Source organism: Phacochoerus africanus, chromosome 6, assembly GCF_016906955.1.
Source record: "Phacochoerus africanus isolate WHEZ1 chromosome 6, ROS_Pafr_v1, whole genome shotgun sequence".
Taxonomy (NCBI): domain Eukaryota; kingdom Metazoa; phylum Chordata; class Mammalia; order Artiodactyla; family Suidae; genus Phacochoerus; species Phacochoerus africanus.
In genome coordinates, this window is record NC_062549.1 from 96,534,457 (window position 1) to 96,550,389 (window position 15,933).

The following is a 15,933-nucleotide window of genomic DNA, read 5'->3' on the forward strand; positions in this document are numbered from 1 at the left end:
CCAGAACCAGACCGGGGGCCACTAAACACCAGCTTTGAAGAAGAATGAAAGCTCGCATTTACCCTGATCCTTATCTGCGGCCCTATTTTTCCACTCCCCAAAGGAAAACCACCTCCTATTCTTTCCCAAAGGGGGGCATAGTCTTTAGGGCGTCAGCCTGCTGTAGCCTCCATGGCCTGGCAAAGCAATAAAGCTATTTCTTTCTCCTTCTCCCAAAACTCTCTGTATTTGACACCGGTGGACAGAGGCCAAGTTTCGGCAACATCCTTGCCCTCTTCTTGGCCTCCCCAGTTGCACCAGACTTTCAAGGCCAGCTCTTCTGGAGGCTCTCTGCTTCTCCAGACTAGAGATGACATCCTCCCCCAGGAGCCCAGGGATGTTGCCTCTTGGTGGCTCATCACTGCTCCCCTCCCTTCGCCCTTCTGACCTGGGCTGACTGTGCCCGCACCTCTCTAATCTCTGTGTTTCTGGGCTTGATGCACAGCGGGGGCGCCTACGTGTCTGTGGGCTGGAAGAGGGAGAGCCTCGCCTGGGCAGGGCAGGGCGAGCAGAGGTGGCAGCTCTTCCCCTGGCTGGTTTTGGGTTTGTCACAGAGTGGAAAATCCCAGTGCCTGCTGCCTGGAACCCTCCTGCTATTGTAGTATGTCAGATTTCTCAGGCCAATTGCATCTCGATTCCATCTGATGCTCCCCCTGCCCCGTCCACTCCAGGGGACTCCCCATCGGTGTGAGATTTGGGAGAAGAGATTGGGCATCTTCCAATGTCCCCCACCCCACCTTGGAGGTGTCTGTGACCTTCTCCCTACAACCCTGACCCCTCTCACCCCCCCTTCACCACTGCTCCCTCCCAGCTGGACCCTCAGGGAGAACTCTTTCCCCAAAGTTCCCGCCCACCCCTCCTTCCCGGCCCCCTGGCTATTGTTCTTCTCCTGGCTTCTTTCTTCCCACACTTTTGTGTCTTTCTCTACTGTCACTTGTCTCTGTCTCCTCCCTCCCTTCCCCTGACCTGCACCTGCTCTCTCTCTTTCATGCTTTCTCTCATGCTGCCTCCCTCTCAATGTGTCTCCTTTTCTCTGTCGGCTTTTCTGGTTCGGCGTCTGTCCCTGACTTTCCTCTCTCTCTCTCTTTTGCTCTCATCAACGACTAGGCTGTGGAAGAGGGGGTGGGAAGAGAGCCCTGGACCTTGGCACCAGAGACTCTGCCCCTCAACCAGGCCCTACCCTGCCGCCGGGCTACCAGGAGGGCCCTGGAGGGGGAGGACGGGGCGGGAGGCCAAGGGTGGGGTGGCTCTGGAGAAGGTATGGATTTTCCAGAAGTTTAGAGCCACATAGAAGTGGATGGGTGTGTTTCTGGCCCAGCAGGTTCTGCCAGGTCGGCTGACTGAAGAGGAGGCTTTAATTAGAAGCCCTGGCTCTGGGACAGGAAGGTGTTACTAGCTGGGAGGAGTGGTGGGCAGGGGTGGGAGCTCCTAGGAGATGTGACAGGGACCTCTGGGGACTTTCCGCAGTGGGCAGGAGTAAGAAGTGCCTCCCCACAGTAGGGAGCTGAGGGTTCCCTCTCAAGGTGGCCGAGAGAGAGAGTCCTTGTACCCAAGATTATGCAGCTGCTTGCAGGGAGGGGAGCTGGGGCATAGCTTACTCATGCTCAGCACTCCCATCAAGTGTCCCTTCTTCTTAGAGTGTCTCTTGAGGTCCCAATTTAGCAATCTCCTATTCTGTTTTTCGTTGGCATTCTATTCATTTATAATTTTTTACGTGGTTCTGTTTGTGCACATGCATATTTTATTGCTTGTCTTTCCCACTAGATTACAAGCGCCACGAGCGTGGGGACCATGCTCAGCCCATTCGCATCTGTCTCATCTCCTGGTACATAGTAGGTGCTCAGTAAACACCCAGATGTCCCAAGGTCTCGGGAGCAGGTGTTATGATTGTCTATTGATTTATCTTGGATCCGGTGGCAAATGCAGTTAGTTTGTCTCTTCTTTACCCACCGAGCTCCTGCTGGTTCATCACGTTGGGGCGGGGGGGATGGGTCAGGAGGGAACAGACCTGGGATCAAACCAGATGACAGCAAACCCACAGGGCGGACAGCCATACGTGGCTAATACAGAGGGCTGAGCGCCTAGTAACATTCAGTGTCCTTTCTCTGTGTAGACTCTTCTGGGTATGTGCTGTATGTGGTTTCATTTAATCCTCCAGCCAGCCCTCTAGAACAGGAGTTGTCCTTCCTATTTGACAGCTGAGGAAACTGAGGCTCGGCTGGGAGAGACTGCTACTTTCTTAAGGTCACAGAGCTAATGCATGGCAGTGCTGAGCTGAGTTTTTATTCCTTTGTCCACCCATCAGTCTGTCCTCCTGGTTGCTCACACAACTTCTGCAACTGGTGACCAGAAATGGACAAAATACCCAGAATTCACTGGAGCAATTGCTTCCTTCGCTTTTTTTAAAAAAAATTTTATTAAATTTTTTTTTTTTTTTTTTTTTTTAGGGACGCACTTGTGGCACATGGAAGTTCCCAGGCTAAGGGTAAAATTGGTGCTACAGCTACTGGCCTATGTCACAGCCACAGCAACTTGGATCCAAGCCACATTTGCAACCTCCGCCACAGCTCACAGCAATGCCTTAACCCGGTGAGCAAGGCCAGGGATTGAACCCACATCCTCATGGATACTAGTCAGATTCATTTGCACTGAGCCACAACAGGAACTCTGAAATTGCTTCCTTTGATCCAACAATATCCTTCAATTACTAAGGTGATACGTGACACCCTATGTAAATGGTGTGGCTGAAACTGGCTTCTGTACATCAGCACTAATTAAGTCCTGGAGACACAGTTTTGGGTGAATCAGAAAGAGTAGGTTTATTGCTTTGCCCGTCAAAGGAGGCCATAGCAGCTAATACCCTCAAAATTGTATCCGCCCCTGAGAGGGGATAACAAGAGGTCTAATAGGTTTAGCTCAAGAAAACAAGCAAACAAAAAAACAGGGCTGTTGATAAGGATTAGGGTGCTACCTTATTCTCCCTCCATAGATCATTTCAGAATCATCCAGGTCGGAGTTTGGTAGTTTGGTGACAGTTTCCGGTGATCTTTGGGGTTATTAAACCTTGACCTTCTCTCTGCCATGAAGATTGCTCTCAGAAGAAAGGGGATAGTAGAGAGAGTTTCAAAGGAAAAGAAAACACTAGCCAGGGATGCACTATTAACTCTAAAAAATAATCATTAGTGAAATAAAGCAATTAAACAAGGAAGAAATTATTTGTGAAAAGCCAGTTAGAGTAAGCAAGTGGGCCAGGAATGGGCATAACATAAAGGAGACTGTTTGTTTGTTTGTTTGTTTATTTATTTATTTTAGGGCTGCAGGTGCGCCACAAGGAAGTTCCCAGGCTAGGGGTCAAATCGGAGCTACAGCTGCTGGTCTACACCACAGTCACAGCCACGCCAGATCCAAGCCGAGTCTGTGATCTACACCACAGCTCACAACAAGGCTGGATCCTTAACCCACTGATCGAGGCCAGGAATCGAACCCCTGTCCTCATGGATACTAGTTGGGTTCTTTACCACTGAGCCACAAGAGGGACCCCTGCTTTAACTTGTTTTTAGCTGTAACAATATTTCTTAATCATTAACTCTGGAGTCAGCCTTTTGAGATTGAGGGGAGGCCTGGGAGACTATAGGAAAAGGCTTCTACTTCAAAACACAAGGACACTGGGGCTTGGACATGGTTTCAGTGGTGACGTTCTGAATTCATGTTGGAATAGTAATAATAACAACAACAATAATGATAGCAGCAGCAATGCAGCCCAAGACTTCGTTGCCTTTTGGTCACACCGTCAGCTCCACCTGCCCAGTGGGTCTTTCCATCACAACTGCTGTCAACCCCCCTCTCACTCCATCACACCCTCATCAGGCCTGTTTTGCAACCTACATGCATCAACTCCGGTGTGTCTTCATTTAGTGTCATGGTAACCGTGTTTCCTCAGAGTTGAAATCTGTTGAAATCTTCGTGAATTTTGATTTTATCTTCCTTGATGAGCCTTTGTTCCCTTCTCCATCTTTAGCATTTTTATTTAAATCCTTCATCAGCATCCCCCAAACATCTACATACATTGGGCAAGAGCGCCAGGCGCCGCTCCATCCCTCGCCCCATTGGAAACTGTGAGGATCCCATTTCACAGATGAATGACTGAGGAGACTAGACTGAGTGCCCGCTTCCCTGAAGCCCCATCACCTTGTGCAGTCTTTCCAGAAATCTCCCTTCAGGATGACCGTCCTCCATGTATAAGGCTCTGCTACTCGTGGGGCCCACCACAAATACGCCAACAGATACTGTCTGTCATTCAATCCCCGTAATTCTGTGACTGCCTGAGGGAGAGAGGAATTGTGGCTGAAGTGTGTGAGCCCGGGGGCGCGCGTGCACAGGTGTGGGTGTGTGCACTGTGCATTGCTATCTATCAGTCCATTTTCATTTGTACACAGACTTCATTTCACATAGCGCCAATATTTTTGTGAATCCCCAATCTGAAATTTTTATTCTTGCTTTTCCTGAGAGGCAGGTGCATGCCTTTACTCCATCCTTAATTACTCCCCATTACATGCGTGTGATCAGGTTCACACTGCAAGTGTAACCCTGGCCCCTTAACACTTCAAGTTCCCTTTGGGCCCGTGGCCTGTTCCTGAAGCAGGCGCATGGGAATCGTGTGGAGTTTATGCAGCAAGCCAAATACGATGTGTATAAGGATTTTTCTGATCCATGCTCGGCTGGCGGAGGGCGGGCAGGACCTCGTGATCCATAGACTTCTGGAGTTTGAAGAAGTTAAGATGTGTTGCTGCTTAAAAGTACAGGGAATCTTGGCTTAGATTCTGGTTCCAATGAAGCCAAGGATACTTGTTCAACTCTCTTGGTTTTCTATTCTGTTAAATTTAGGCACTACTAATATTCTCTAAGTTGGTATTTAAAGCGAAATAGGAAAAACTTGCAATGTTACACCAAGTTGAAGCATAAAATACCTACATGTTCTCACACTGAGTAAACTCAAGACAACCAGTATTGCCCTCCCTTGGCGAGATCTTCACCTGGAGATGGGTGGGAACGAGGTGGGGTTGCGGGGAAACCCATCAGGGGACTGACACAAGGTGGCCATGGGCTATGGACCTCTGGGCTTCCTCTGTCTGGGGGGTCCTATCCTGCCCCTGCATTTCTTTACCTGGGCAAGTCCTATTCATCCTTCAGTGCCCAGTCTCAATGTCATGTCTTCAGAGAGAAACCCCACCCATACCCCCCATCAGCTATGCACTCATTCATAGACTTGCCCCTTTCCATCCCTGCACAATTTGGAATTGTATTTTTAATTCTGCTGATATTTATGTATCCCTGTCTTCCTCACTAGACACCCCCTCCCCTGCCAGTGTACCTGTAGTTTCTGAGATGATGTCAGGTACACTAGCACATAATGGTAGCCTAATACGTATTTGTGGAATGAATGAATGTTTTAGTATCTTTTCTGCAACAGTGGAGTTGAATCTGGTGGCCTGGGCATTTTCCAGATCTGAGATGCTTTGGGGTGTAAGGGTCCGAGTAAGGGCTCTGACTCTGGCAGCCATTAGTGTGGAAGGTGGGTGAAGGAAGAGCACCAGAAGGGAGGTGGTGTCCTACCCTGGTTGGACCAGTAGGTGGTGCAGGTGAGCTGGCTGCCTGGCTGGGGCTGGGGAATGTGCTGGGTGCTGAGCTGGAGCAACTTTGCCAGGGCTGACTGCCTGGACCTGCTGGGTGAAGAGGTGGGGTGCCCAGCTGGTGCAGGTGCAGGAAAGGAAAATGGCTGGAGTTGCAAATGTGCTGGGGCACTGGCTGTGGGGGCATGTCGGGTGTTGGCATCCTGGTACTTCTGGCCACAAGACTGCTCTGGGCACATCAGGAGGCAGAGTGGCAAGGCAGCCTGTCCTGAGATGTGGAGGTCACAGAGGAGCCCTGCCCCGCTTCCCAGAGGGGATTCCAGAGCTGCCTTGGGACAAGTCTACTTGCTCTTGGTCAGCTCCTGCTCCTACTGTCCTCACACATACGTCATCCAGCAGGACCTCTCTCAACTTCCAGTAACCTTGCAAATATTCTTGCAACTATTTCCAAATGTGGTTCTTCACATTTTTTTTTTCATTTTTCACATTAGCCTCAGAAGGTGATGAGTCACCTCCTCTGTTAAGGTCCAACTCTCTGCTGCTTCTTTTAATTTCCTCCTGTTTCTGCTCTTTTGGGGATCCCCCTCCCTTTTTTTATTTTTTATTTTTTTGCTTTTTAGGACTGCATCTGTGGCATATGGAGGTTTCCAGGCTAGGGGTCCAAATGGAGCTGTAGTCCATGGCTTACACCACAACCACAGCAACGCCAGATCTGAGATGCGTCTGCACCACAGCTCATGGCAACGCTGGATCCCTAACCCACGGAGCAAGGCCAGGGATCAAACCCGTGTCCTTGTGGATATTAGGTTCTTAACCTGCTGAGCCACAACAGGAACTCCAGGATCCCTCTTTTTAACTCACCACTTTTACCCTTCGATTTTATATTTATAGCCAAAACATCTTTCCTTAATTTTCGGTTCAAATTCCAATTGTGCTTATCTACGCTTGGATATCTAGTAGACAGCCTCAAATTTGATGCCTAAAGCTGAGCTCCTGCTCTTTCCTTTGAAACTGCTCCACTGCAGTCTTCCCCAGTCTGATAAATGGACACGATGCTTCTAGTAGCCCAGAGCAAAAAACCCCAGGCCACCACTGGCTCTGTTCTTTCCCTCATCCCCTTCATCCCACTGGCTCACACTTCAAAACGTATTCAGAATTCAGCCATTTGTCGTGTCTCTCTACAGATGAATGGGTTAGGAAGAAGTGATACGTATATACAATGCAACAGTACTCAGCCATAAAAAAGAGTGACATGATGCCAGTTGCAGCAACATGGATGCCACTAGAGATTCTCATACGAAGTGAAATTAGAAAGAGAAAGACAAATACCACGTGATAGCACTTATATGTGGACTCTAAAATATGACACAAATGAACCTATCTATGAAATAGAAAGACTCACAGACATGGAGAACAGACTTGTGGTGGCCAAGGGGAGGCGGAGAGGAGTGGGATGGACGGGGAGTTTGGGGTTGGTAGATGTAAGCTATTACGTTTAGAATGGATAAGCAATGAGGTCCCACTGTATAGCACAGGGAACTATATCCAATCTCCTGGGACAGACCATGATGGAAGAGAATATCAGAAAGGGAATATGTAATACATGTGTATGACTGGGGCACTTTCCTGCATAGCAGATATTGGCACAATGTTGTAAATCAACCATACTTTTTTTTTTTTTTGGTATTTTTGCCATTTCTTGGGCTGCTCCCACAGCATATGGAGGTTCCCGGGCTAGGGGTGGAATTGGAGCTGTAGCCACCAGCCTACGCCAGAGCCACGGCAATGCAGGATCCGAGCAGCGTCTGCTACCCACACCACAGCTCACGGCAACGCCGGATTGTTAACCCACTGAGCAAGGCCAGGGATTGAACCCGCAACCTCATGGTTCCTAGTCGGATTCGTTAACCACTGAGCCACGATGGGAATCCCAAATCAACCATACTTTAATTAAAAAATAAAGAGCTTATATGCGAAGAGAGAGAGAAGAAAAGAATTCAGCCACTTCTCAGCACCCCCTTGGCTACCACTCTGGCTCCATGCACGTCATCTGTCACTTGAATAGGACCTCCTAATTTGTCTCCCTGATACTGCTTGTCGCCTGGCCCTTGAGTCTCTTCTCAACACAGGAGCCAGAGAGAACCTGTTACATCCAAGTCAGATCATGTCTCTCCTCTACTCAAAACCCTCTGATACCTTCCTTCCCAGGTCACTCAGAGCAAGAGCCAAGTCCTTACTGTTACCTAAAATGCCCTACGCAGGATCGTGCCTCAGTGGTAATGAACCCAACAAGTATCCATGAGGATGCAGGTTCGATCCGTGGCCTTGCTCAGTGGGTTAAGGATGCCGTAAGCTGTGGTGTAGGTCGTAGATGCAGCTTGGATCCCGAGTTGCTGTGGCTGTGGTGTAGGCTGGCAGTTACAGCTCCAATTTGACCCCTAGCCTGGGAACTTCCATATGCAGTGGGTGTGGCCCTAAAAAGATTAAAAAAATAGTAATAAAAAATAAAAAGCCCTACTCAATCTGGCTCCTCATTTTGCCTCTGACCACAACTCCTATTTCTCCCCTTTCTCACTGCAATCCAGCCTTGCTGGCCTCCCCCTCACCCCTGACACACCCTCCCTTCAGTGAGGTTTTTTTCATATATCTCTAATACAGGTAGATGAAAGAAAAACATATCTGGTATTCTACCTTGGAGTTGTGCCTACCTCCAAAATGATGAAAAATGTTTGCATGTATTTCTGGTCATTCTTTGAGCTATAGAGTTCAAATTGTCTTGACAAATGCACAGTCATGTTTCACAATTGCCATATCACACAATTTCTCCCCTTTCCTGTAACCCTGAACCACTGGCAACCACTGATCTTTTTACTGTCTCTATAAAAACATTTTTTTTTTCAGAATGCCATATAATTGGAAGCATAAAGTATTCAGCTCTTTCAGACTGGCTTCTTTCCCTTATTAACATACACTTAAGGGTCACTCATGTCTTCCCTTGGCTTGATAGCCCATTGCTTTTTAACTGCTGCTTAATATTCCATTGTATGGATGTACTACAGTTCAACTTACCTATTGAAGGACATTTTGGTTGCTTCCAGTTTTTGCTGATGCTGGATAAAGTTGCTATGAATATTTGCATGCACGATTTTGTGTGACTATAAGTTTTCAAATCAGTTGGATAGATCCCTAGGCACATGATTGCCAGATAATATGGTTAAGACTATGTTTAACTTTGTAAGAAATTACCAAACTATCTTCCAAAAGAGCTGTATCATTTTGTGTTCCCGATGCATTCAGCAATGAATGAAATTCCTGTTGCTCTACATCCTCACTAGTTTAGTTTTTTGGACGCGAAGCATTCTAATAGGTGGGTAATGGGCTCTCACTATTGTTTGAGCTTGCCTTTCCCTAATGACAAAGACAGCGTCTTTTCATATGCTTATTTGCCGTCTGTATACATATATATTCTGTGAGATGTCTGTTTAGGTATTTTGCCCATTTTTAAATTGGATTGTTAATTTTCTTGTTGAGTTGTAATCTGAATCTATGAACACAGATTAGTCTCCATTTATTCAGATCATTTTTTGATTTATTTTATGTGAGTTTTATAATTTTCTGCATAGACATCCCATACATCTGTAGTTTGATGTATACCTAAATATGTATTGGTTTTGCTGCTATTGTGGAGTGTATATTTCACATTTCCAATTCTAGTTGTTCATTTCTGGTGTATAGGAAAGTGACTGACTTTTATAGCCTCTGACTTTGCTATGCTTATTAGTTCCAGGGGGTTTTGTTTGTCTGGTTTTGGGTCAGTTCTTTGGGGTTGTGTCCATAGACAGTCTTACCATTGGTGAACATGGCTTTTTTTTTCCTTCCTGATCTGCACATTTCTGTATATCTGTGGCTCTTATTCTAAAGGGTGAATATGCAGGTGTGACCTGGGGTCCTTGAAATACATTTTGGCACCATTCAACACCAGTGACTCAATGTGGCACTGGGAGAGACTTTATTGTCACGTTCAGGAGTCTGTCTAAAGTAAGAGATCAAAGCTCCTATGCAAGAGAAAGTATAAGAGGTGGCATTTCTGAGAGTTCAGTCCTAGACTGGTATAATTTCAATTTTTTTTGTTTTTGCTTTTCTAGGGCCGTACCCATGGTACATGGAGGTTCCCAGGCTAGAGGTCTAGTCGGAGCTGTAGCTGCTGGCCTATGCCACAGCCACAACAACGTGGGATCTGAGCCACGTCTGCGACCTACACCACAGCTCACAGCAATGCCAGATCCTTAACCCACTGAGCGAAGCCAGGGATTGAACCTGCAACCTCATGGATACTAGTCGGATTCCTTAACCACTGAGCCACAACGGGAACTTCTAATTTCAATGTTTTAATTATGTTCTGTCTTGGGGGTAACAGGAACCCCCCAAGGGGCTGACAAGCCACATGTATTTCTTTGTTGTTGTTTGATTGGTGGTTCGGCTGTATTCTGAAATCCAGGTTTGCAGATTATATCAAGCTTTCCTTGGCAAAACACCCAAACCGACGGGAAGCACGGCTGGGAACGTGCTTTTCCTGGTTTTCCTCTTGCCTCGCTGGCTCCTCTCCTCACCCTCCTCCACAGGTTCTTTTCCTCCAGCTTCTTGGAATCCTGACACTCCCCAGGGCTCTGTCCTTGTCTCTCTTGCCTTTTACCTTCTATTCGCCCACAGATGGTCTCATTCATCATCACGGTTTTACCTTCTCATCTATAATGTTTAATTCTACGAGTCCAGCCAAGGTTCCTCTCTGAGCTCCAGATCCGCACATGCCATGGGCTGCGTAGATCCCATGTGCTCACAGGTCCAGCAGCAAAGGTACCTCCTTTCCCCAAAAGTCTTCTCTAAGCTGGAAAACTCCACCTCATTCTTTCCTCCTCTTCTTCATCCACATCCAATGTGGGTGTTATTTTGGAGACAGAGCTGGGGCCAAATTCAAGCCTCTATGTCCAGATCTGCAAAAATAGATTACACAAGTGCATAACTTAGAAGCCTATTGTGAAGACTGAATGAGTTAATGCAGATGAAGTGCCCAGTATCAACCAAGGGCATCATAGTCCTCAATAAATACAAACTATTATCTGCAAGCAAGTAGCTGCAAGTCTTATGGTTTAGAGCCCAGAAATGCCTCTTGATTCTAATCTTCCTTCCTTTCCATGCCAGGGCCTGAGTTATTTTCATCATTTCTCGCCCAAGGACTTCATTAACCACATTACTGACTATTCACTTCTCATACTGCTGATGATGTAATCTTTTGAAAAACAAATGAAAGCAAACGAACAAAAGGCACATCTGACCTGCCAGGCGCTTGCTGGTTCCTTTGACCCAGAGGATAAATCCAAGCTTCTGTGCTGGGTGGAAGCTCGACTGACAGCTGGTGCCGCCTCACCAGCCACAAGGGGGCGCCACCTCACTGGGCTGGGGTAGGGGGTGGGGGTGGGGGGGGTCCTCCAGACCCAGTCCAGCTGCCCCAGCTAACACCACCGAAAAGAATGAGCTGAGCGCTCTGAGCTGGCCCACATCGCAGATTTCCTGATCACAATAAATGATCATTTTTTAAGCCATTAAAAAAAAAAAGAAAAAAAAAAGAAGCAGCTCTGGTTTAGGTACGACAGGCCCTCATTGTTCATATTCAGCCTTCCTAGGCTGCATCCACTCCCTTCCTCCTTTCCTTGGTTCTCTCCTGACTCAACCAACACTCCTGTTCCCTGAACATACAGAGCCATTCTCAGGTCAGTGCCTTTGAAAGCGCTATGCTGCCTCCGTGGGAGTTCCTTCCCTTGCTCCTCTGCCTGAAAACCTTACGGTTCTTAGAAACCCAGCACGTGCATTCTCTCTGATGTTCATCCCTCCTCGGTCACCCAAGATAAAGATTCTCTAATTTGAGACCCTGGGAACTCTTGCTTTTTTTTTTTTTTTTTCCTTTTTAGGGCCGCACCTATGCGAGTTCCCGCGCTAGGGGTCCAATCGGAGAGGCAGCTACGGGCCTCCGCCGCAGCCACATCAATACCAGATCTGAGCTGCAACTGCGAACTACAACGCTGGATCTTTAACCCACTGAGGGAGGCCAGGGATCAAACTCGCATCCTCACGGACACTATGTCGGGTTCTTAACCAAATGAGCCACAGTGGGAACTCCAGAACTCTTTTTGTGCTATCTTGGATTTTGCCTTATTTCTCTATATTGCCTGTGAAGTTGTGAGCTTTGAGGAGGCTGATATTCTGTTGTATTTTGTGACATACCCTCAATTCGTAAGGGATCAATAAACATTCGGGGCATGGTTAGTGAATGAATGGTATCGTTGGTCTACCTGGTTTTGTCCCCACTAGAATGTGCACTCTGAAAGGGCTAGGATCTGTGTGCTGTTCATTCTGGGTTCCAGAATGTCATAGTTACTTAAAAGCTTGTGTGAGTGAAGGGGAAAGCGAGAGCTGAATGTCACCATGGATAAGGGCACAGGGATGCCCTCAGGCTAAAACTGCTCAGCAGACACTCCAAGGGTGGGGGCTCAGGCTGAGGTAGATCCCAGCAAGGGACCGGGAGTGTCTCCTGGGGGTTCCTTGGAATAGAATTACCTTCTTCTATGGGAAATGACTTCCTGGTCTCTCCCTCCACTCCCTGTTCCTGCTCTACTGTAATGGGTTTTTTCTTGAGTTTAAGATGATGGTCACAGTTAAACAACTGTTACAATAGAAATAAAAATAACCTTGGTGCCTTTGGGTAGACTAATCTCTATGAACCTCAGTAACTATAACCAAGGTTCAGTTTTACCTGTAACTATAAGATGGTTGCTATGGGAAATTTGTTCTGTTTTCTACAGTGATGGAGTGACAATGTTTTAATTTTTTTATTATTTATTTATTTATTTATTTGTCCTTTTGCCATTTCTTGGGCCACTCCCGTGTCATATGGAGGTTCCCAGGCTAGGGGTCGAATCGGAGCTGTAGCTGCCAGTCTACACCAGAGCCACAGCAACGCGGGATCCGAGCCGCGTCTGCGACCTACACCACAGCTCACGGCAACGCCCGAATCTTTAACCCACTGAGCAAGGGCAGGGATCGAACCCGCAACCTTATGGTTCCTAGTCGGATTCGTTAACCACTGCGCCACGACGGGAACTCCGTGACAATGTTTTTAGTAATATGAAGTTGTTTGTTGGTCTCAGCTAACCAATAACCATTTTTATTTCTCTTAATATTGTGGTATTTTCCTAAAACGTCTAGTGCTTTCAGGAAGGGGACCGCCGCCGAGTGGCTCTCAATAAGTGCCAATGAGGAGCCCAAGGGGCTCAGGGTAGAGTCTGCAGACTCAAGCCTGTCTGATTTCAAAGCCAGTGTGCTTTCCTCTAGTATAACACCCACTGGTCTGAGGAATACAGGGACACTCTACCCCTCTTTTGTGGAAACTATGAGTGATCCCAGTGAGCTTTGTCAGAAACTACCAATCACTTAGGAAGCTATTTGTACAGCCCGGAGACGGCTTGCTTGGTAGAGGGGAAACCGAAACACAAGCCTTAGGATTAGAGAGGCTCCAACCAACGGAGATAATGTGCAATGCTTCTGTTCACCAGCAGAGGGCGGGTAAGTCTGGGAGGGCGACTCTGCCTATGCTAACCACGCGTGGAATGCAGGAACATTGGAACACTGGGTCAGGGACTCTCAGGTAGCTTGAGATCATAAAGCAGCAACAATGACTTCCTTCCATGTAGATGGGGATGGATTTAGAGCTGTAAGCTCCACAATGGCTTGTATGAGGTGGACTTATGGCCCCCATTTTACAGAGGCTCAGATGGGTCGAGTGATCCTAAGCTCACAGAGTCTTGCAAACCCTGGGTCCCCAGATCTGGTTATTTTACTGCAGATGTTCGACTCTTTCTGGCACATCACATTGGCTCTTTTATAGATAGATCTGACAATTTTTACATATACATGAATTTTTACATATTTTTACATATATATTTTCATATATGTATGAATTTCCGCATACTTAATTCTACCTCCTGTTTAATTGCCCAGTCCACCAGGACTGGGTTTGGAGCACTTCTGGGTTGGTGAACATGTAGGGATTTGGGACAGTGGCAAACCTGGAGAGGGCGTGGAAGCTCTCCACTCTTTCCTCGATCCTTGCCCTGTGCATCGCTTTCAACTGACTGTTCTATATTTTTACGATAAACTGGTAATCTAGCAAGCACAATGTTTCTCTGAGTTCCAAGAGTCACTCTAGCAAATTAACTGAACCCAACAGGAGACTGTTGGATCCTCCGATCTATGGCACAGGTGGCAGCCTGGACTTGTGACTGGCATCTGAAATGATGGTGGGGCAGTCTTATAGGACTGAGTCCTTAAGCTGTGGGATCTGATACTGTTTCCAGATAGATGGTGTCAGAATTGAGTTGAATTTTTAGGACCCAGAGCTGATGTCAGAGGATTGCTTAGTGGTTTTGGAAAACTCACACATTGGAATTGGTGTCAGGTATTAATGCCCCTCTGTTCTTTGTCCACATTTTAACTTTTCCTCCATATGCATTTGGGTATTTTCCTCTATGCTGCTGGTTGGAAATTGAATGAGTCAAAGTCGGCTATCTCAGCCTTCCAAATTGCAATGGCTTAATGTCGCAAAGATGGATTCTCACTCTTGGCAAGTCTGATAAGGGTCAGTGTAGACGCTCCTCTGTCCTGTCAGTCAGGGATTCAGGTCCCATTATTCAAAGTAATAACCTTAATATATGGCCGGTGAATAAACACACATGTCAGTGGACACTCAATGCAGCCTGCTAAGTGCTACTACAGAGGTATGTGAGATCCTAAGGTAACACAGGCGAGGGGTTGGGGGTTTGGGAGAGGCATTCTAGAAGGAATAGGAAGTAACTGGGTGAAGGATGAGAAGGGCTCATTTGAAGCCATCAAAGAAAACATCAAGTATCATGGGATGGGCGGCATTTGAGTTGAGTGAGAAGGAAAGAGGGTGAATGGGAAGAATGGGAAATGAGGCAAGCAGGCTGTGGATGGCCTCCCATAAGAAGCTGAAGAGTTGGGATAAAAGAAGGGATAGTTCACGATGGAAGTCAAAACATACTTTGAAACTTTTGATAAATTAATATTTTTTGAGAACCAACAATGGGCTGGGGACTTGTACCTATATTATTTCACTTCACTTTCACATTTACCTCTACATCAGAGTGATGACCCACATTTTGTGATTGAAAAATGAGTCTTAGGGAAATTAAGGGCCATGTCCAATCTTCTCACACCACAATCAGAATGCTTTTTGCTGTGTCTCACCACCTGGGCCACCAAGATCCAAACCACTAGAGCAAGCAACCTCCCTGCCTGGTGATGGTCAGATCTTAGAACAAGTCACTGTCAGAGCGGGAGGCACTCTGAGACAAAATCCAGCTCTTGAGTTTTTCAAAGCCTGCACCTTGGACCATCTGCGTGTGAGAATTAATAAACAGAAACTCAATTAAAATAGAGTGATGAGACCAGAAGGGGGCGCACTCATGCCCTACAACAACCCCACAGCCCAGCTGGAAAAAGACTTCCTTTTCTTGCCTGGCAAGAGCTCCCCCAATGAGACACTGTCCTAACTCAGCCAATGAAAAACTACTGTACTTTTTTTTTTTTTGCCTTTTCTAGTTCCGCTCTCATGGCACATGGAAGTTCCCAGGCTAGGAATCTAGTCGGAGCTGTAGGCACCAGCCTATGCCAGAGGCGCAGCAATGCAGGATCCTTAACCCACAGAGCAAGGCCAGAGATCGAACCCACAACCCCATGGTTCCTAGTCGGATTCATTAACCACTGTGCCACGACGGGAACTCCAAAAGCCACTGTTCTTTAAACACGCAATTGGTCCAATGTATTCTTTTTTTTGTTACAGCCTTTCCCATGTCCTTTCTCCCTTTAGAAAAGAATTCTCCTCTCCTTGCTGTGTGGGGATGTGCCCTGCGGCTTGCCATGGTTTCAGATCCAAGTGCCAGTTCTTTGCTGAGCCTGAATAAATGAATGTTTGCTGGAGAAATAACTAGATTTCTATTTGTTTCAGGTCAACATGCATCAGAAATACCTCGGGTAATCATTAAAATGCAAATTTCTAGGTTTCACTTCAGACCTATTTTTTCAGACTCTCTGAGAGGTGAAGCTTGAAAAATATGCACTTATTATTATTTCAGGTAAGATTTATGTGCACACAAAGATTTAAAGGTGCTGACCTAGTGCATCCCTTCTTTTT